This window comes from Sciurus carolinensis, chromosome 2 (assembly GCF_902686445.1).
Source record: "Sciurus carolinensis chromosome 2, mSciCar1.2, whole genome shotgun sequence".
Taxonomy (NCBI): Eukaryota; Metazoa; Chordata; class Mammalia; order Rodentia; family Sciuridae; genus Sciurus; species Sciurus carolinensis.
The window spans coordinates 42,681,304-42,702,876 of NC_062214.1; the positions used below are offsets into that span (position 1 = coordinate 42,681,304).

At 45.7% G+C, this 21,573-nt stretch overlaps 1 long non-coding RNA gene across 1 annotated transcript in view; it reads right to left on the reverse strand.

Moving 5' to 3' along the window:
• Positions 1-4,459: 4,459 nt before the first annotated feature.
• Positions 4,460-21,573, reverse strand: part of LOC124970590 (uncharacterized) — a 30,200-nt gene continuing 13,086 nt past the window's right edge. The window contains exons 3-4 of the long non-coding RNA XR_007106156.1: positions 5,953-6,075; positions 4,460-5,168 (exon numbers count right to left, since the gene is read on the reverse strand). This is a non-coding gene — a long non-coding RNA (uncharacterized LOC124970590). The remainder of the gene's footprint in view (positions 5,169-5,952; positions 6,076-21,573) is intronic.

A 21,573-nucleotide genomic window follows, 5' to 3' on the forward strand; every position in this document is an offset into this window, starting at 1 on the left:
ATATAATTCAAAGAATTCTCACTCCTACTAGGTCATTTTGATAAGAAAGGAAGAAAAATATGATCTATAGTCCATTCTGCAGAAGAGGCAGCTAAAACGCTAAAGGGGCTTTACAACTTAGGCCCAAATGGCATAACACATAATAGACTTGGAATTAAGTTCAGCTTTCCCTGAGTGTAATACACAGAACAGCTTTATTATGCTTCTTTGTTTTGGAAAAACAAATTTTCCTGTTTTGAGAGCGTGGTAGAGTGTGGTAGAAATTTCTGGTTGCCTTTCAATATACATTTTCCCTTTGGGACTTGATGACTATATTTGTCTGTTTTACGTTGCTGTGACCAAATAGCTAAGGCTGGGTGCTTCACAAAGGAAACAGGTTTATTTTGCTCACTATTCTGGAAATTCAAGAGCATGATGCTGGCATCCGCGTGACTCTGGAGTGGGCCTCCTGGTGGATGACATCACAGTGGTGGGAATGTACAGAAGAGATCCCATGGCAAGATGTGAAGCAAGAGGGAGACAATATGCCAAATATGCCTCATAACAACTTATTCTTGAGAACTCATTCACTCCATAAAACAAGCTTTAATTCACCCATGAGGTTTGAGCCTCTGCTAACCTAGTAACCTTCTAGTAGGTTTCCCTCTCAGTCTCCCCACCTCGCCAACTCTACACTAGGGACCAGCCTTCCAACACACCAACCTCTGGGAGACACATTCTAGTCATATCCAAACCACAACAATATTATAACCCTGATTTTACTCAAGGAAGTAGTTATCTGGCTAAAACTCTTTCCCAATCTCTTTTGAAGATAGTATAGGCATTTGATTAGTGAGATGTAAGCCTCAGAGTTGCATGGGGCTCCCAGGAAGCCTGCTGCAAAGGGATCTGTCTCAATTAAGAAAAAAAAATGCCCTTTTTGCTTTACCTCCTTCTTCCGACTGCAGTTCTCATGATGACTGGAACTCCAGAAGCTATATCAGACTCACGATACAAACCACTGAGAGTGTGGGGATTGTTTGTTATGCAGCATTATCAGAGAAGTAACTGATTAATACACCATCATTCACATAGCCACACCATCATCCTTCCCTCATGCATCTCTCTCATGCCTGGTTTCTAATCCCCAAGTCCTAGATCTTCCTCAACACCAGCACATCCTCTCCAGCCCCTCTCCTCTGCCCTCATTCAGGTCTCATCCCTCTGGATTAGAGTGGCTTTCCTGGTGGGCTGGGGATATAAATCATTGGTAGAGTGCTTGCCTCAGAAGCACAAGGCCCTGGGTTCAGTCCCCAGCACTGCAAAAAAAAAAAAAAAAAAAGTGACTTTCCTGCATCTAGATTGGCCAACATAGGTCTACCCTCTAGGGTAGCCACAGTGAGTTTTCTGAAGTATATATCAGATCACAATCTCCTTCCCTTTAGAACCTTCCATGGGTTTTAGTTCAGGGAGTGTCCCTGGGTCTAAGAGAGTCATGTACAATGGCTTCTGCATGCACCTGCTGTTGCTTTTTCTGGGTGACACTTTCTACCTTGAACCTGACTTTGTCCCAGTTCCTGCTGTGCTAAGCTGTGAATTCCTCCCAGCCACTCCCCTGATTCCCCACAGTCAGGCTGGGGTGTTGCTGGATACTGCCCAACCCAGCACTCTGACCTTACCCCTATGTTGCTCTTTAGGACACTATTAAAATTGCCTGCAGACCTGAGAGTGGGAATGTATATTAGTAACAGCCATTATGGGGAACAGCATGGAGTTTCCTCAAAATATATAAAAGTAGAACTAATGTATGATCAAAAAAACCTTACTTCTGGATATATATATATATAAATTAAAATCAGTTTGTGGAGGTATCTGCACCCCCATGTTCACTGCAGCACTACTTACAATAGTCAAGATATAGAATCAACTTTGGTGTCTGTCAACATAGGAATAAAAAATGTGGTAACTAGACACAACAGAATACTATCCAGCCTTTAAAAAGAAGATCCTGCCATTTGCATGACACAGGTGAACATGGATGATATTACGCTAAGTGCAATAAGCCAGGTTCAGAAAGACAAACGCCACGTGATTTCACTGACATGTAGAATCTTACAAAGTTGAACCTATAATAATAGTAAAATGCTGACTACCCTCAGGGACGGTGGCGGGGATGGGGGAAGGAAGGTGACCAAGTCATACAAAGTTCTAGTTAGACAGGAGGAATATGTTTTCAAGAGCTATTGCACAGCATGATGACCATGGTTAATAAAAACATAGTGTTAAAATTGCCAAAAGAATAGCTTTTAAATATCCTCACTACAAAGAAATCATAAATAGAGATGATGGCTATGTTAATTAGTTTGATAAAATCAACTCGCAATGCAAACCTATATCAGAACACCACACTGTACCCCACGAAATGTGTACAATTACTATTTGTCCCTTAAAAATAAAAACTTACATTTTATTTATTTATGTAATTTTGCAACAAAACGCACACACTTAAAACTGCCTGTGACTTGTCTGGCTCTCCCATAAACTGTGAACTCTCTGAGGACAGGGCCTGAGTGTGTTTCACCCCAATAAGCTCTGCACTCATTACCAGCTCAGAGGCCCCCACCGCTGTCAGCAAAGGAGCTGGACCTGACGGCATCCATTCTGGAGGAGATGTATGTGGCTGGGCTCTGCCTGGAAGCAGTGGGCCTGACTTTCTAGAAAATACAGGGCTGGAGGGAAACGAAAGCCAAGGAAGGAGAAAATGAAGGGGGAGAAGGGGAGAAGGGAGTGGGTGGCGTGAGGAGGGAAGGAGTCAGAAATGTCAAGATGGAGGAGTGCGGAGGAAAGAGGACAGGCATGAGCAGGAGGTCTGCAGACTCTATCATCACTCCCAGCTCTCTCCTCAGCTCCCCCATAGAACTGGCTCGGGCCATGTGTGCAGTTGGCTCGGGATTCCAGTTCTGGTGCCAGAACCATAAACCGAGAGTGGGAGAGACGTGGGGCCCAGACGAGGCGAGGCCTGGCTGCCCGGCGAGGCCGCAGGGCCGGGCTGCTCCTCTCCAGCAGCCCCAGAGGCAGGCCAAGAATTCTCCAAACCCAAGGCCGGGGAGGAGGGGTGGAAGGGGCTGGGACTGAGGGTGACAGCAGGGAAGCCCCTGGGGCCTGCTGTGGGCCTGCTGCAGAGAGCTGAGCTATAGCAGAGAGAGAGCTCCAGGCCACAGCTTGTGAATCCCAGCTATGTGCTGGGAAGGGCTAGACCAGCCAGGAATGTGGTTAGAGAGCCCGCATCTGGAGCAGCTCAAGACACAGGGGCTTTGTGTCAAAGGGGACTGCTCAGAGCAGCAGGACCAGCCTTGGGATCTCAGCCTGGGGGTACACCTGGCCTGGCTTCCCAGAGCCCTTGACTTTGAGAATCACCTGGGGCCCAGACAAGGAGGTAGAGGGACTTTGAAAAGTACATAGTTCCTGGTAACCCTCAGAACCACTGGAGAACTTTATATATAAATATATACTTTAAATGTAAATAAATACATATATAAAGTTCTCCGTGGTTCTGAAGGGCAACAAAATTGGGAACCATTGATCTAGATCAGGGATCAGTAAACTTTTTCTGAAAAGAGTCAAATGGTAAATATTTTAGGCTTTGTGGGCCATGATGATCTCTGTCACAAGGACTCAACTCTGTTTTGGATGGAGAACACAGCCATCAAAGATGCACACATGAATAAGCACAGCCGTGTTTCAATCAAACCTTTTTACGCTGAATTTCATAGATTTTCTACATTTGAATTTTTAAAAGTCAAGTTTCATCGAATTTTTATATATCGTGAAATAATTGCCTTCTTCCAGTTTTTGCCCCCACCACCATTAAAAATGTGAAATCCACCCTTAGCTGAAATCGCGTGGTGGATGGGACTGTAGTTTATATACCCGGATTCAGACCAGAGCTATGATGAAGGAATCCGTGTTGAAGCAGATTGGGTAATTAGAAACTTTAAGAGCCATTTGACATTGCTGTGGCTTCCCAGCAAGTGTCCCATGACACCACAACGCAGGTGGGATGAGGGTAAAGCCACGTGGTACCCAGCCTGGAACCTGCTGTGTCCTGGTCTCATGTGCTCAGTGATGGGCTGGGAATTTCAAAAACGGGCCCTTTACTCCAGAAGATTTGAAAAGGAGTGATTTAAATTATTCCTTTGACCCCAGGGAGGATTTGAATCCTCCCACCAAGATCTATAATCCCCTTAAAATCTATAGTCCTAACCACAGAGAACAAACAAAAACACATTTTTATGCATGAAAAAAAAAAAAAAAGAACTGCAAAGGAATACAGCAACTGATTAGTGAAGATTGACAATGCATTTTTTTTTGTATTCATCTGTTTTCCAAGTTTTTTTTTTTTAAAGGAACGTGTGAATTTATAATTGAGAGTTTAAAAAAAAAAAAAATAAGTGGCTTTTTAAAAATCCTCTGGAGAGTAATCTCTCTGTTGAACCACCCTCCCAGTGACTCCCAACCCTTCAGTCAGGAAGTACTTTTTCATATTTAATCTGCTTCTAGAGAATTGGAGAAGAGAAAGAAGAAAATGAAAAACACATGCCGTCCTTTTGACTGCAGAGCTCCAGTTCATTCTTTGTTATTTTTAACATCAGGCTCGTGGGCAGTAGGGAGGAGGGTCGGGGCTGGAGATGTGAATGATCACGAGTCTCTCGTCACAGGACCAGAGAGCCGGGCTTCCCACGCTGACCTCTCCTCTCCAGGGTATCCCAGCAACTGGATCCCAGTTATTCTCAAAGTCACCCGGGAACTGCAACAGAGCATGTGGGAGAGAGTTCAGGGTAACGTCACAGACTTCTAGGGACACGGCACAACACCCAGTGTCCAGGGATCCCAGGATTCAGTGGACTTGGGCTCAAATCCTGACTCGGCCACTGTTCACTGTGAAGCTCAGGCAGAGCAGAGGAATTCACGGAGCCTCGGTTTCCTCCTTTGGATAATGGGAGTAAATCTCACGACACCACCCGAGGTGTCGCAGAGGGCACTGGAGGCCTCTCATGCCCTCCTGATGCTACTCCCGATGAAGACAGATGCTGAATTGCCAGTTCTTCCTGCTTGCTGTGATGACCAGGGTCAAGATCATCATCATAGTCAAAGGACAGGGTGTGAGCCTACACAACTTGGACTTGATCCTAGAAAGATTTAAGTTGGAGAAAAAAAAATATTTGATGGTTTCTTTCTGCACTCCAGCCTGTGTGTCATGCATCAGGAATACCCATGTAACTCTGCATGTCCCTCTACCCCAAACTCAGACCCTTCCCAGAGGCACCCAAGTTCAGGATTTCCTTCACCTACAAACTGCACAGTGGAATTCAAGTAGCCACTTTAATTCAATTTACATGAAATTAAAAACTCAATTTTCTGTTGTACTAACCACATGCAAGGGCTCAGTTGCCACATGTGGCTGCTCTGGTGCACACAGGACTTTGCACAGATGCACACTTTGTCATCCTTGCCAAAGATTAGGCAGCTTGAGGGCTTGTGGGACCACAGGGGTCACCCCTAGATAAAGTAAGAAATCTGACCATTTGCAAAAGTGTCCTCTTATTTCTGCAATAACACCTTCCCTAAATAGGAAATAAAAATTCTTAAATGCCACCTAATGTCTGGGACATGTGAGAGAAGTGCCTATGGGAAGCAGTCCCCAGGGCGCATGAGGCCTGGAGACCCCACCCCACTGCAAGCACAGAACTCTCCCGAAAGCTGGAAGAGGCTTCTGATCCACTGTGGACAGCTGCTTAAAAAATTAGCAGAGGAAGAGGTGGTGCATCTTGTGTCTTTAAACAACACTATTTTAGGAAATACTGGTTTCAGAATGGCTTGGTGGTATCCACAGGATGGAAAGAGAAAGCAGCTATAAACAATGAGGACCCTGGGAGCCCCACCAGGAAGACTCTGGAGCAGTCAATCTCTCACCTGGACTCAGGGCCCCACAGACCTACTGAGGCTCTGTGTCCTCTGGGCTCCAGTCTCAGGCTTGCAGCATGCGCAGAGCGTTGGCTTCACCCAGGGCACACCCAAAGCCACAGGAGGATCTGCCTGGAATGGAGGGGACTTGTGATGAGTTATAATAAATCTCTGACCTCAAATCCAGTCTGCTTCCCCAACCTGCTCTAAAGCACCTTTCTGAATCCTCTTTCTACTGCCTCCCTGGTCCTTGTCCTCATTGTATGCTTCAAACAATCTATTCCAATCTTGGGGTTTATGGTAGTGTACCCCTGTGTCCTCTGGCCATGCACTTCAGGACATGCCAGCTAGCCCCCAGCCCCCAGGACCAGCACCCCTCCACCTGAGCCACTGCACCCATACATAGTAAGGTCAACAGTATACAATAGAACTAACACCCCCACACCCTTTAGAGTCCCCAATCTGCCGGAACCTCAGTTGCTCACTGTGGCAACCCAATCAATTCCATGCCCTTTACAAGCTGCCTTCCCCTGCATCCATGCATGCATTTCCTGGAATCACCTCCCAAATAAGCTATTTACCCTCAAAAGTCTTGTTTCAGGCCCTGCCTCTCGAAGAACCCAAACCAAGACTAATTAACCTCAGGTTGGATTCTTAACCCAAGATCAAAGCACCACAAGAAAGTCCTAGAATCAAGTGAAAAATATGTGATTAAGATGAGAGAGTGAGGAACATGTCTTTTTAATCCCACAGAAAAGTGGAGCTCAGTGGCTCACATCTGTAATCCCAGCAACTCAGGAAGCTGAGGTAGGAGGATTACAAATTTGAGGCCAGTCTCTACCACTTGGCAAAGAGCTAAGCAACTTAGTGAGACTCTGTCTCAAAATAGAAAATTTTAAATGGACTAGGGATGTAGCTCAGTGGTAAAGTTCCCCTGGGTTTAATCCCCAGTATTACTACTACTACTACTACTATTAATAATAATAATAATAATAAATATATTCCATAGAAAATAGGATCTTTCTTAGTGAAGGAGTCTAGCTGCTTCTTGAAGGGTTTGCAGTGGGTCATCCAGAGATCCCAAGACTCAAGAGGATCCCCAGGTTTCAAACATATACTTCTAGACACTCAAATTGATAATCACATCATGGAATCTTCTCTCACTTCTTTCAAATAATAGTCCTGTGAATTTGAAAGGAGCAAGAAAGGGACACATTGTCTCCCTTGGGAGACCATGCTCACTCACAAGCTGCCCAGATTCCTGACAGAGACAGAAAAAGCAGCCCACTGGGGATCCGATCCTGAGAGCCACCCAGTCTCATCAGTTCATCCTCAGTCCTGACCCCTCAAGGGCCAAGGTGAGCATCCAGAGCTCACCAGACACCAGGGTTCTCAGATGCCAAACAAAGATGCTATGGCCTAGGGTGGGGTGTGGGAATGGTGTTGGGGAGAGGAAAAGGGATGGGAAAGGAGGGAAGAGGGGCTGCAATCCTGTCTCAATTCCCTGCACAGGAGGAGACAGCAGGCTGCCATTGCTTCCTCACCACAGAGGGAGGCCCCCACTGCTGCCTTCTACCCTTCCCTCTGATTCAAAGATTGACCATGGTACAATGCAAGTCCTCGTATTTCTTGGGCCCCAGAGATTCTACTGCCTGCTGTCATCCGGGACACTCAGGGTGAAGTCCATAGTCTAGCATGGCAGGATGGTACAATGCTCATGACCATGGGCTCTGAAATCTGACTCTGCATTCAAATCCTCTTCTCGCCGCTCATGAACTAGGTGAGCTTGAGCAAGTTACTTCCTCACTCTGACAGCTCCATCAGTAAATGGGACTGATGATGACAGTGCTGACCCAGAAGGCAATGCCAAAGATTAAATGGGATTTAATTACAAGAAAGCCTTGGTCAGTGTCCAGCATATAATAAATACTCAAATACTATTGATGACATAAACATCATTGCTGATTGTTATTGATGATTATTTATTATTCTTAATACTATAACACTGCTCACCAGTTTTGCAGCCTCCATCTGTAAGGACATGGTTTTTATTTTACAACAAAAAATGAATAATTTTGGAAGAGTTGGTCCCCCATCCCTGACCCCCATGGCACACCAGGCTGGCCACTCATAAATAGGCCACATCATCCTGGTATGTCCACAGCCCAGCCGGTGCCCTCCAGAAACCAAGGAGAACAGCCATTTCACTTTTAGTGGAAAAGTAAGAACTTAAAAATGTCCTCACTGGCTGCGTTTCGGTGCTTCTGGAAAAGTATTCACAACCAACCCATTCTTGAGTGGAAGTTTCATCTGTAAATCTTAGTAGCAAGCCCAAAGGCTAAATCCGTGGACCAAGGGCTTCCTCTTCCTGTGGAACCAAGCTGTTATGTCTGATTCCCGGCTGACTTTTCCAGACAGTATACACAGCTCCTTTCAGCATGGCAGCCTGTCCCAGGCAGCCCGTCCAAGGCAGCTGATCAACAGCACAAACTGTCTGTGAGCCCAAAAAGCCAGGCAAGGTGTGTGGTGTCTGAGAAAGGGTCTTCCTGTCATCAGAGAAATACGACAGCTTGTGTTTACCTGACTGTCCCAGGCTCTGTCCCCTCCTTTCCAGGGTCCATTCAGCACAAAAGAGACAGAGCCAGGTAGCTCATTGCCTAGTTTATTGACCCGTTTTGGTTTTTAACTTCTAATTTAAATTGGCTCAACTTTAGATTTACAGAAATACTGTAAAAATAGTACTGAGAGTTCCCTTCTATTCTTCATCCTGTTTCTCTAGTGTTAACATCCTACCTAACCACAACTCAGTGATCAAGAAACTGGTGAATTTAAGTGAACATTATTTAACTAAACTGTAGGCACTATTTAAACTTCACCCAAGCTTCCAAAAATGTCCTTTTTCTGTTGCAGAATTTTATCCACCATCTCACACTGCATTTAGTTATTATTTCTTCTTAGTCCATGGTAGAGCCTCAGTGTTCCTTGCCTTGAGTGCCTGTGGCACTTTTGGAAAGTACTGGTTAGTTAGTTTGTAGAATTTCCTCAGTTTGGAGTTTTTAAATGTTTCTCATGATTGGAGTGAGGGTATGCATTTTTGGCAAGAATACCATTTAAATGATGTGCCATCATATCAAAGGGCTCATGATGTCCACATGTTTTATTATCAGTGATGTTAACCTTTGCCACTTGCCTAACTTGGTGTTTTGCTCTGGGTTCAAATCTGGTTCTTGACACTCATCTTTGCAGTCTCCATGTCTGGGGACATAGTTTCAAAAAAATATATTTCTAAGAATTTCCAGCAAATAAAAGAATTCCTGTGCCTCTTGATCCCCAAATGGTCCACAGTTGTCTGCAAGTGATAGCATATATATACCATATTATATTACATTATTTTATATGGAGAGAAAAATTTTAAGGAGTTGGCTCACACAATTATGGAGGCTGGCAAGTCCAAAATACGCATGCTGAGTCACACATGGTGATGTACACCTGTAATCCCAGCAATTCAGAAGGATTGCAAGTTTAACGGCACCTTGGTAATTTAACAAAATTCTATCACATAGTAAAATGTGGGGGAGGGGGAAACCTGGGGAAGTAGCTCAGTAGTAAAGCACCCCTGGATCTAATCCCCAGTGCTGCCGAAAGAAAGAAAGAAAGAAAGAAAGAAAGAAAGAAAGAAAGAAAGAAAGAAAGAAAGAAAGAAAGAAAGAAAGAAAGAAAAGAAAGAGCAGACTGATATGAAGATCCCCAGGAAAGAGGTAACGTTGTGGTTCTAGTCTGAAGGCAGATTGCAGTCAGAATTCCCTTCTCCTCTGCTAATTCCCTTCTTTCCTTAATGCCATCAACTGACTGGACACCTACTTTAATGGAGAACAATCCACTTTTCTCAAAGAAAACTGGCTTACATATTAATTTTAAAAATTCCTTCATAGCAACATCCAGACTAATGTTGAACCAAATACCTGGGTACCATGACCTAGCCAAGTTGACACATAAAATTAACCATCCCTGTGGGCTATAGTTTGTGACCCTCATTCACATAGGAATTGAAAACTGGAAAGTTCTACAGTAATGAATGCAGTTATGTAAATAAGGGGACTTGCCTCCTTGTCTTGAGGAGGGGTCTGGGACTAAGTGAGGAATCCTATTTTTTTTTTTTTTTTTGTGGTGCTAGGGATCGAACCCAGGGCCTTGTGCTTATAAGGCAAGCACTCTACCGACTGAGCTATCTCCCCAGCCCTCCTATATTATTGAATCACGGTGACCCATGCTTGGTCAAGTTAAGGGTCACCTGGGAATGTGGCATATTAAGAGTACCAGACACACAAACTTTTTTTTTTCAAAAAATATTGAAATCTGAATTTCTAGATGGAAGTTTCTATTGCTTTAATATTGGCAACTAATTAAATTTCCTCAAACATAAGCAAGACAGACAAATCCAGGAGTAAGATGTGTTCTCTGGCACTTCATTTGCAATAGTGGCCTACATGATCATGCGGAGTCTGTCAGCTTCCTTGATTTATTTAATCATAGAGCTTCTAACAGTAACAGTTGTTTTGTGAAGGAGGTAGTGAGTTCTAGAGAACCATGATGTCTCTGCAGATCCAGAGCAGGGCTTTTCTCGCTTTGGCAAATAGATCAGAATTACCTATGAAAATGCAGGTGCTGATCCCACCCCTCATTTCTAATTCAGTGGGTACCAGGGTTTGGATCTTGAACATCCCTCAAAGACCCACTGTTAAAGGTTTAGTCCTCAGCTTGGTGCTGTTTGGAGCTGTTGGAAACTCTTAGAGGTGGAGCCTAGTGGTTCTCTGGTCATGAGGGGTGTGCCCTGAAAGGAGATAATGGGGCCTCAGCTGCCTCTTCCTCCTTCTACCTTCTCCTCCTTCATCCTGGTCATGAGGAAAGCAGTTTTTTGCTCTGCCATACACCTTCTCCATGATGTGTTGTTTTGACACAGGCCCAAAAGCAATAGAGTCAATTGATTGTGGTTGAAACTTTCATGAGCTGAAGTAAACCTTTTCTGTTTATAAATTGATTCCATTTGGTATTTGTTACAGTAATGGAACCCTGACTCACACAGAGGGTGTGGAGTGGAGACTGAGTAGTTGACTTCTACCAAGCTCCCAGGTGATGCTGATACTGTGCACAGACACCAGACTTTGAGAACCACTGATCTAGAGGGAAAGTGAGAACTTGTGTAGACAGCAAGGGGAGGACATGGCAACAAGCCAGGGCAGAGCCTGCAAAGCGGGTGCCGAGGAATAACTGTCATCCTTTTCTAGTGCACAGAGTCACACAGGGGCTGGGTTGTTCCCTGGGGTTCACCGTATTCCTGTCCGTCTCCCCTTCTGAGATTCTGCTCCTTCCATCTCCATAAAGCCAGCAAGAATGGTTGGCTGTGTGGGGAGGCATCTCCTGAAAGCAGCTTTACCCATGAATGATATACCCCGAGGGTCCAGAGACTGGGAATGAGTTCTCCTGCTTTGTCTTTATAAAAAATAATATGGGTGATGGTGATGGTTGAGTAACAATGTGAGTGTATTTAATGTCACTGAAGCTAAACTTTAAAATGGTAAAAACGGTGCATCTTGTGTGATATGTACAGTCATCCCTTTATATTCATGAGGATTGGTTCCAGGATCCCCCTCAACAGAACAGAATCCTCAGATGCTCAAGTCCCTCATATAAAATGGCAAAGAATTATCATATAACCTACGCATATCCTCCAATATGCTTAAAATTATCTCCAGATTACTTATAATACTTAATACAATGTAAATGCTATGTAAATAGTTGTTATACTGTATTGGTTAAGGAATTATGATGAGAAAAAAGTCTGTACATGTTTAGTGAAGACACAATTTTTTCCTGAATATTTTCTGTCAGAAGTGGGTTGAATCCATGGATACAGAACCCACAGATATGGAGGGCAAGATGTATTTCACTACAATAAAGTATATATGTGTATGCATATATACATATGTTTATAAAACTCTGGAGTAGACCAAAATCACCACCATAGATGCTGAGAGATCCACAGGTGAGGCACTGGGAATGTGCTAGAAGGAGGAGACATGAAACTCACCCGCCATTCTGCAGATAAGTAGTCTAAAGCCCAAAAAAGGTCATTTTTGCAGTCAGGACTGGAACTCAAGGGACTTTATTTGCAGTTGAATGCTGTCTACCCTTGACCATTCAAAGACCTAGACTGGTGCCTTGTTTACAGAAACCTTCTGGTGGGTTAACTATGCCTCCCCACCTCCTACCTAAAGAGATAAATCCATGTCCTAAATACCAGAGCCTATGAATGGGACCTTATTTGGAAAAAAAAAAAAATAGTGTCTGCAGATACAATGAAGTTAAAGGTTCAGGATGAGATCATCCTGGATTATCCAGATGGACCCTAAATCTAAGCACAAGTGTCCCTCTGATAAGAAGAGAAGCACAGAAATGAGAAGAGGAGACGACCAGGGGACAACAGAGGCAGAGAATAGACTGATGCTGTCACGAGATGCCTGGAACCACCAGAAGCTGGAAGAGGCCAGGGAGGATTCTCCCAGGAGCCTTTGGAGGGAACTTGACCTTGCCAACAACTCACTTCTGGACTTCCAACCTCCAGAACCAGGAGAAAATAAATTTCTGTTTTGTAAAGCACCCAATTTGTGGTAGTTTGTTAAATAGCAGACCTAGGAAACTATTACCGCCTCCATAAATGACTGAAACGGGAAGAGGGGAGGAGACAGTGATTTTGAAGGTGACAGGTACTATAGAAAAAGGTTTTCCCTGAGTCTGGAAAGCTAAGCTGTCCTCTCCAACAACAGCGAGATTGTCACTTCTGTATTCCCAGACCAAGAATGTCACCTCAGAACTCCTCCAAACCTTCAACCCCAGCATCCTCCAAGTCACTTACTCGACTTCCACTGGGATCACTAAAAAACAGCCAGAAACACAAGCCCTACCTCCAAGCAGCTGCCCCACACCGTCCCCACCCCCTGAAGGCCAAAATTGGGATCTCCAAACCACTCTCCCTGGGTGGGCTCCATGACCGCTCTAGGAAAAGAGAGTGGCAAGTTCCACAGAATTCCTGCACCATGGGATGGAGGCCTGCTCTGTTGGCCCATCCAACCCAAGTGGAAGTCAAGTGACACCCCAGCTCTCCTATAGGGAACAGGGTTTGACCCGCGGGTAGCTTTTCCCCAGTGCCCTGCTGTGTGGCTAGTTCAGGTTCAACGATGTCTTTTCTTCAAGGTTGAGAAAGAGAAAAACAAGAGCTTCTCCCCACTGCCCTTGGATGTGGCCAGCAGTTGGGTCTCCCCACTTTCCCCTCCGGCAGAACACCAATCAGGCTCTTTGCAGTTCAGCCATGAAGCAACTGGTCATCACCCCCTCTAAATTAGGAGAAACCCAGTCGCAGGGTCAAATCAGGCACTCACAGTGATCGTAAAATCAAGAAGATCAAGAAAAGCAGACTCAAAAGCACCTTGAATGCCCCCTGCGCCCTCTCCAAGGAGGTTCCATCTCAACAGTCCACAGGCAGCAGACTCCTTCCCAGGAGAGGAAACCCTGGCAACTCTAGCCTGCCCGTTCCTTCCCGCCCACATGCGGTTTACCTCATGCCTTCAGAATTTCCCAGTAAGAGAGGAAAAAGATGAGCTCACGTCCATCTCAGGAAACATGTTCTCCAGCCACAGAGGCAACAGCCTGAGGGGAAAGGCTCACTGCCACTCGGTTCCCCAGAAGGCTGGAGAAACATTGGGTTTCAAATTCATACCCCCTGTAACCCCCACCACCTTCAAAACAAAAAACAAAAAACAAAAAACAAAAAACTAGTGGATTTTGAAAAGAATTTTCCACACCCAGAGTTTCTGTCTTTGATTCTTTCTTTAAATTATAAGCAAACATCTTTTAAATTTTTTCCTTTGGTCAGGAGACACATGCTTTGCTGACAAGCAACCCAGCAACACTGTCCCCGCTGGCCTGTGCTCCAGCCCGTGCCATCCAGATCCTTTGCCAATCAGCAAGGAGAAAAAGTGCTTCCTAAGCTTGGGATTGAAGCTGCAGCCTGCAGTGCGGGGTGTGGTTTTGGGTCAGAGAAAGCCAAGGAGGAGCCCAAGTCAGGGCGGGCTCCCCTCCTCCTCCTCTTTGCCTCAGCCTTGTCATTAGCTTCTCCTTAATGGGTCAGGAGGATGCCCTGAAGATACTCCAGGATGGTTCCCTTACCTGTCCCTCAGTGCAGCTGGATCCCCAAAATCCAGCATCCTAGCAATTTGCCCAGCTCTGCAAATTGGAACGAGTTTGAGATAATCTAACACTCTTAGCAGCACCCTTCAAAGTATGAACATAGCTTCTTCAATTTAGCTGTCCTTTCCCTCATCCACACTGCTCCATGAGCCATAAGCTCAGAGGGATTCCTTGCAGTGGCCCTCGTGTTGGCCAGTTCTGGACTGGCCCTGGCTCAGCTCCTGGTGAGCTATATGGGCAGGCCCAGTCTGGGACCTGAATGGTGGCCCACATACCTAGTATTTAACCATTATAAATCAAGTAAAGGAACCGTTCAATAACATATGTTCCATGTTCCTACATCCTATCATAAGACCTGGGAGGCCAGGTTTGAATGGGGAACTCTAGGGTTCTGCAGAATTCCTTTCCAGATTGGAGCAGTGTAAAGAGAGCTCACCCAGGTCTTGGCATGGCCTCTTGCCTCTCCCCCAGCAATTCTGTCTGCCACTGCAGGGGCCTAGTGTGCATCTACTACTCAAGCTCAAGTTCAAGTTCCACCCACGCTTCCACAAAGAAGTGCAACTTGGCTGCCTCTGCACCTACATGCTGTAATCTTTTGAAAATCAATTTAACCTCGCCAGCCTCTAACTTCCTCAGCTTGCCTCTGCGGTTAACCCAGCAAAGGAGGGCTGGAGATGTAACCCAGTGATGGAGCACATGCCAAGCTTCTGTAAGGCCTTGGGTTCCATCCCCAGCACTGCAAGCGGGGAGAACAGCAAAGGGCTGGCTTAGGAAGCCAGGTGCAAAGCCTTCGGGAGGCTGAGGGACAGGGGCAAGTGTTTGTCACCCTCACTGATCTCCCCAGGTGTGGTGGAAAAGATTCTGAGCTGCCATTAAAGGTACCCGGATGACAGTCATTAGGTGTGAGACCTTCAGTAGGCATTTAACTCTTGGACCTTGACATAAGCTAGAAACTTGGTACAGCGGCTCCTCCCTGAAGGATAGGAGGAGGGTATAAGAGCCACGCTGCGTACTTTGAACTTGCAAGGTCTGGAGATGAGTGATCCACAGGGGTCATATTCCTGCCAAAGGCACAGCCTTAATATGATCCTGTGGAAAGGCAGGACAGATACAAACTGAAGGCTATTTTTCAAAATAATAGTTCTGAGGTCTTCCAAATGCCAAGGTCATGAAGGACAAAGAAAGGAGACAGGGGACCCAGGATAACTGAGTGTACCATGTGATCTGAGATCCCAGGGGGTTTCTATAAGGGATGTTACAGGGACCAGCAGGGAAATGGGGGCAGGTTTGTGCATTGGATGACATCTGTGAGTCAGTGTCCTAGCTCTCAAATTTGATAAATTGCAGAGTTTACACAAGAAGACCTTCTCCTAATGCACTAATAAAAACAAAACAAAGAAGATGTCCTTGTGTTCAGGAGGTAGACACTGAAGTACTTAGGGGCAAAAGGGTAGGAGGTCTCCAACATTCTCTGGTGTTTCATACATTGATAAGAATAATAGGTTGAGCATTTTTGTATATGTGGACCAGAGAGAGAGAGAAGCCAAGGGTTAACAATTGGGAAATCTGGAGGGGGTTTTTTTGGTCCTATTTTTATAAGTTTGCTCTAAGTGCGAAAGTATTTCAAAACAAAAGTTTAAAAAGTAGCCATGATACGTAAGCGCTCTGGGGTTACAAATTTTCATCTGTCAAGGAAGCTCCCTGTTATTCAATTTATCCATTCAACAAATGTTTGCCAGACTCCTACTCTGGGCCAGACATTGTCCCATGTTCAAAAAAAATAAGAAAAGACGCAGTCTAGTTGACCAGGCTAAGTAAGGTTGGGTCTGCAGTGGGTTCCGTGGGACGCCTCCTCTTCCCCACCCTCAGCCCCCTTGGAGACCAAGGCTCCCCCTGCCTGAGAGGCTGGCCTGTGACCACCACCGGGCATACTTCCTGGGAACTGCCCTCACCCCGAGAGATCCACTTTGCCAAGGTTCTGCCTCCCCCGGGGAATCTGATGACTGGTTCAAGTTTGGGTGCAGCTGAGGGCCTGGATTTAGGGATTCCTCTAAAGGCCATATTCCAGCTTCAGGCCTCCTGTAGGGTTGGCTCAGACTCTTGCTCAACTTTTCCTTTTGCCCAAGAGCATGCCCCCAAGACTCCTGGCACACAACTTCCCTATCAGAGGGTGTGTCCAAGGAACGGGATCATTAGAGTCTCAAGAGGAAACAAATGCCACGGTCATGGTTGGGTTATTTTTACTTTCATTTTTATTTTTTAAATAATTAACCAATTTATTTGGTATTGGGTATGGGGGTCACTTATCCACTGAGCTACATTCCCCACTCCTTTTAATTTTTTTATTTTGAGACAGGGTCTTGTCAAGTTGCTTAGGGCCTCCCTAGGTTACCCAGGCTGGCCTCCAACTTGTGATCCTCCTGCCTGAGCCTTCCAAGTTACTGGGATTACAGGTGCTGAGCCACCATGCCCAGCTGATTTGGGGTTATTGAAGGAACTATTTACAAAAGTGTGGGCGGGATCACAAGATTCAACAGTGTCCTGGGGCTAAAAACAACTGAGCCATTATCAGCCCTGGGCTAGAAGTGGTTAGCGGAATGAGAGTCCCATGGAGAAGGCCACCTCCAGTGAGTGGGGTCCTTCAGCTGAGATGCAGCTGCAGCCACAGGAGCCATGGAATAAATACCCTTCCTCATTCTCCTCCTCTCCTCTGACTCCTGCCAGGGCTCCCACTGCCCAGACCCAGGCAGAGGCCAAGTGTGTGTGAGAACCACTGATTCTGCCTGCATGTGGGAAAGTCGGCTGGGGCTCCGGGGTGTGGAGGAGAGTGAGTGTGGTTCAGCCCAGGGGGACAGACAGATTTGACCTCCAGGGCAGAGTCCAATAAACACCCGCCTTTACATTCCTTCTAGAATCTAACGAAAGCTCTGGATTCTCCCAGGACCTTAATATACTCATGCACATTTATGCACCTAACTTTAAGGAACTCATGGATGCTCTCCCAGGAAGCTCATGGGCCCTGGGTTCAGCACCACAGTGCTATCAGGTAATAGCTGTAAAACATGTCCAGCCCAGAATCAAGGCAGGGGAGTCTATTCCATCTCTGAGTGGGGGGAGTGGCAGAGACAAAGTCTCACATGACTGCTGCCTCATTCTCCCAATGGGACTCCCGCCAGCCACACCTTGACCACTTGCTAGATGCTGACTTCTCATTCACACTGTACTTCTGCACATGTCCTAGCCCTCTCCTCCTCTCAGACCTCTGTGCCCAGTGGAACTCACAATTCCAGACTTAAGGGGCCACCTTGGCATTGAATATTGTTTATCTGTGTCCTGGGCTTCACCAGATTTTAAAATCTCAGATGACACAAACTAAGTCTTCTAAAATGATCTGATTCCCTAATGAATGCCATTTTATCCTCCTCTAGAGGAATGGCGTTAACAGATAGAATTGGTGTTTGAATTATGTATCTGTGAACATATCAATTACATACCTATACTTATAAGGCTGCCACCTTGCACAACTCCATTGAGGCACTCTTCACATTATGTGTAAATGGTGTCACCTGGAGTTATGCAGTATGCAACTTATACAACTGGATATGGCCTTCCTGGGTATGAAGATTGACTAACAGTATATCTTTCATTGGACCTGTGCATACTCTTTTAGGACAGTGGCTCTCAACCTGGCTGCACATTCTAATCACCAGGGGAGGCAACGCCTCTAACCAATTAAATCTCAATCACTTGGGGTAGGACCTAGGAATCCATATTTTTAAAGCTGCCTAGGTGATTCCATTTCCACTCCCTAGCAATGACATTTTCAGGGCATGTGTACAGAATCTTTGAAAAGGTTTTATTTTTTTCTCTCATAAAAGTATAAAAATAATTGGCATTCACAGTTGAAAAAAAAAATTGGAAAGTTGCAGAAAAACCTAAAGTAACAAAATAAAACAAAACCACCTGCATGCACTATTGCCTGTTGGGATTCTTTGAGAGTGTGCTTCTCCCCCTTGCAGTCTACAGTGGCTCAATCCTACTTCTGGCTTCAGGTGGGCAGTGCGGGGGAGGGTGGGGTGCTGCGGATAAACTCGACTTTTCCCTCTGGCTTCAGGCCAAACATCTGCAACCTCCTTGTCTGCAGAGGTTTCCCAGCTCCTGCCTTAAACAGCCTTCCCTGATCCAAGGGACACTGTAGGACTCAGTGGGTCAAACCCCTTGTCTACACCTCCTGTGGCCTAATCTGGCTCTAGACACAGGGCTTTCCTTAGCCTTGCTAGGCCTCAGACTCTGTGAGGCTTCTGCCAGGGGAAGACCCTGACCAATGACCAAGCCTCTGCAAATCTATTTTGTAATTTTGCAAAGCAAGCAGCCACACACAAGCCCCAAGCCCATCTGGGGGACCCCACTCTTCCTCCCTATTTGGTTGGGTCCCTTCTTCCTGATCGGATGCCTTCTCTGGTCCCCCCTCCCACCTTCTCTCCTAAGGAATGTGCTTTGTGCCTGGGGAGCTCAGGTCCAGTGGAGCAGGAGCCTGCTACAAAAAGCTGATGTCCAGCTGGCCCCATTGCTCATCACTATCCACCACTGTGATGTCCAGATTCTTAATCTTGACCCAAGACTCGACCTGCTTTTGCTGGACTTTCATAGGGAACCTTCTTCAGCAGCCAGCCCTGGGGTTCCCTGCACCCCCAGCCCCACTCCCACCCCTGGCTCTGAGCCCTCCAGCTGTGATGCAAAGGATTCACAAAAGCATTTACTCTCTCCACAAATATTTACTGAAAGTCTGTTAAGCACCAGGCACTGCACTTGGTGCCCAAATTAGAAGCAGTTCCACCCTCCTGGAGCAAGGAAAGGGAACAGGGTGTCCTGAAAAGGCCTTAGCAGGTGAGGTGACCCTGCCTGGGAATGGGGGTTGCTTCCAGGAAAAGGTTCTGGGAGTCAGGACCACACAAAGACCGTTGAGCAAAGGGGAGCAAGAATGTTCCAAAGACAGAAAAAGGCACAGACAAAAGGGGAGAATGGAAGGAGGCCATCATGACCAGGCCTCTCCAGACAAGAGGGTATGTCACAAGGGCTGGGTTCTTCACTTCACCTGTGAAGGTCCAATGTCTGGCTAAATGGCAGAATAAAGACTAGGCATCTCTGCCTTCATTTTGCATCTGCCTCCTTTGCTCCAAGTCACCTTGGAGTCCTGGAACAAGGTCTGATCTGATAAATAGCTTGTGATGAGTCCAAGCTACTCACCAAGCAACAGGAACTTTCTTACCACTGATAAGGTCCTGCCTGACCAATCCTGGGTCATGATGGACAGACCACATCTGATCAAGATCACCTGCTTCTGCAGTTGTGAGAAGCCTCTAACTGTGCAAACCCCTAGCCCTTGTCCTCATTCCCCTTTGTATAAAACCTCAAAGTCATTGTGGACCCCTAGGAGACAGGGCTAAAGGGGGGGATCCCCTTGTCTGCCCAGTGTAGCTACATTGATCAAAGTTCCCTTCATACTTTTCACTAATACAATTTTCTGTTTCGTTTTTGGGGCAAGTGGCCAGGCCTGATTTGTCCGATGCCCAGAGTCAGGCCTCTGGCCTAGGAAGCCAGTAACAGGTAGAGTGAGGTGAGTCCTCAAGGTGGACTAGGTCACAGCACCAGATCCCGGTGGCCAGGTAAGATGTGAAAGGGCCTTGCAAGGTTTCCAGGCCAGGAAGTGGCACATGGGACACACCCTAACTCTGCAGTTAGACACATGAGAGTCACTGTTGAACATGTTACTTTGGAAGGAGACAGAGAAACTGGGAGCAGAGTCTGCCTCCCAAGAAGGGAACCGGGTCTCCTGCTGGCAGACAGAGGAAGGAGGGAGACTCTTGAGATATATTTTTATACCTTTTGGAAGGGCATGGAAGAGGAAAGCTTCTCAACTCCTGGCAGCCATGAAACAGAGAGAAGGAAAGGAGCAGCAGGTAAGATGCATCCTTCCAGGGCATGGGCATGTCCCCAGAGACCTAGCTCCTCCAGCCACACCCACCTGCCTGCTATTACCACCCAGTCCGTCCTTTCAAACTAGAACATACTGATTAGGTTACAGTTTTCATAATTCAATCTTTTCACCTCCACATGCCTGCATTAACACAGGAGTTTTTGCAGAACACCTCATATTCAAACCATGACACAGGGGAACAGGCAAAATTTTAATATGGCTCATGCAGAAAGACTATAGGAATTCCTTGGATGTGATAAAGGTTTTATTCTTTTTTTTTTTTTGGTACTGGGGTTTGAACCCAGGGGTGCTCAACCACTGACCCAACCATCCCCAACCCTTACTATTTTTATTTTGAGATGGGGTCTTGCTAAGTTGCTGAGGTTGACCTCAAACTTGTGATCCTCCTGCCTCAGCCTCCCAAATCGATTAGGATTACAGGTGTGCAACACCCCCCCCCCAGCAGTTTTGTTCCTATGAGGGAGAATGCTCATGATCTTAGAAGATACATGCAGAAACGTCTGGGCAAAATGTCATATGTCTGCCACTTATTCTCAAATATTTAAACAAAAAAGAAAAAAAAAGGAAAAGGGGAAAATAAATAGAAAAAGGAGGAAGGGGAGATATTAGTGACTTTTTTAAACAAATGTATCTGTTGTATAGAAAGAGATAGAAAATGTGGCAATATATTAATTGTTGGTGAATTTAATAGTTATTATTCTTGCAATTTTTCTAGGGTTTAAATTTTTTTTCAAAATGAAAACAGAGGGAAACTAAGCTTAACATAAAATAAAAAAAATACTTTGTAAACATTTGCTTATGAATGGAAAAAAAGAATCTGAATGTTGGCAGATTCCAGGCCATTGTTGCTCTTCATATTTTAATGAAAAAACGAATCCCTCCCATTTAGCCTGGTGGCCAGCTGACCTGTCACCACCCGGGGAGGACAGGACCAGATAAAATCACTTGGTTTGTACTCCACGAATGGATGAACCTCTCACAGTGAAGAGGTTGAGGAACTTACCTGTGAGAGAAGTCTTCATTCTTTTCAAGCACATAAACATTTCCAACAGTGTAATGTCCTGACCTTTTTCATATGCCAAGTCAAATTCATTTTTCTTTGAATAAGCTCAGATTTAGAAAAAGAGAAAGAAAAAAAAAAAGGTGGCCTTTAAGGACAGAATGCATAATGGGCATTCCCAGCACTCTGGAAGCAGGGACAGGCAGGGTGAGAGCTGGAAGCCAGGGTAGACAAAGTCTATCACATGTTAGTAGCAGGGAATCCAGAGCTTGGACTGGCCTCTGTGGGGCCTTTCCTATTAAAACTGGAGATAATGAAAAATAAAACTCATTACTATTCATGAGTGTCCAGCATCAAGGGGCATTGACAGGGTTCTCTGGAGTGGAAT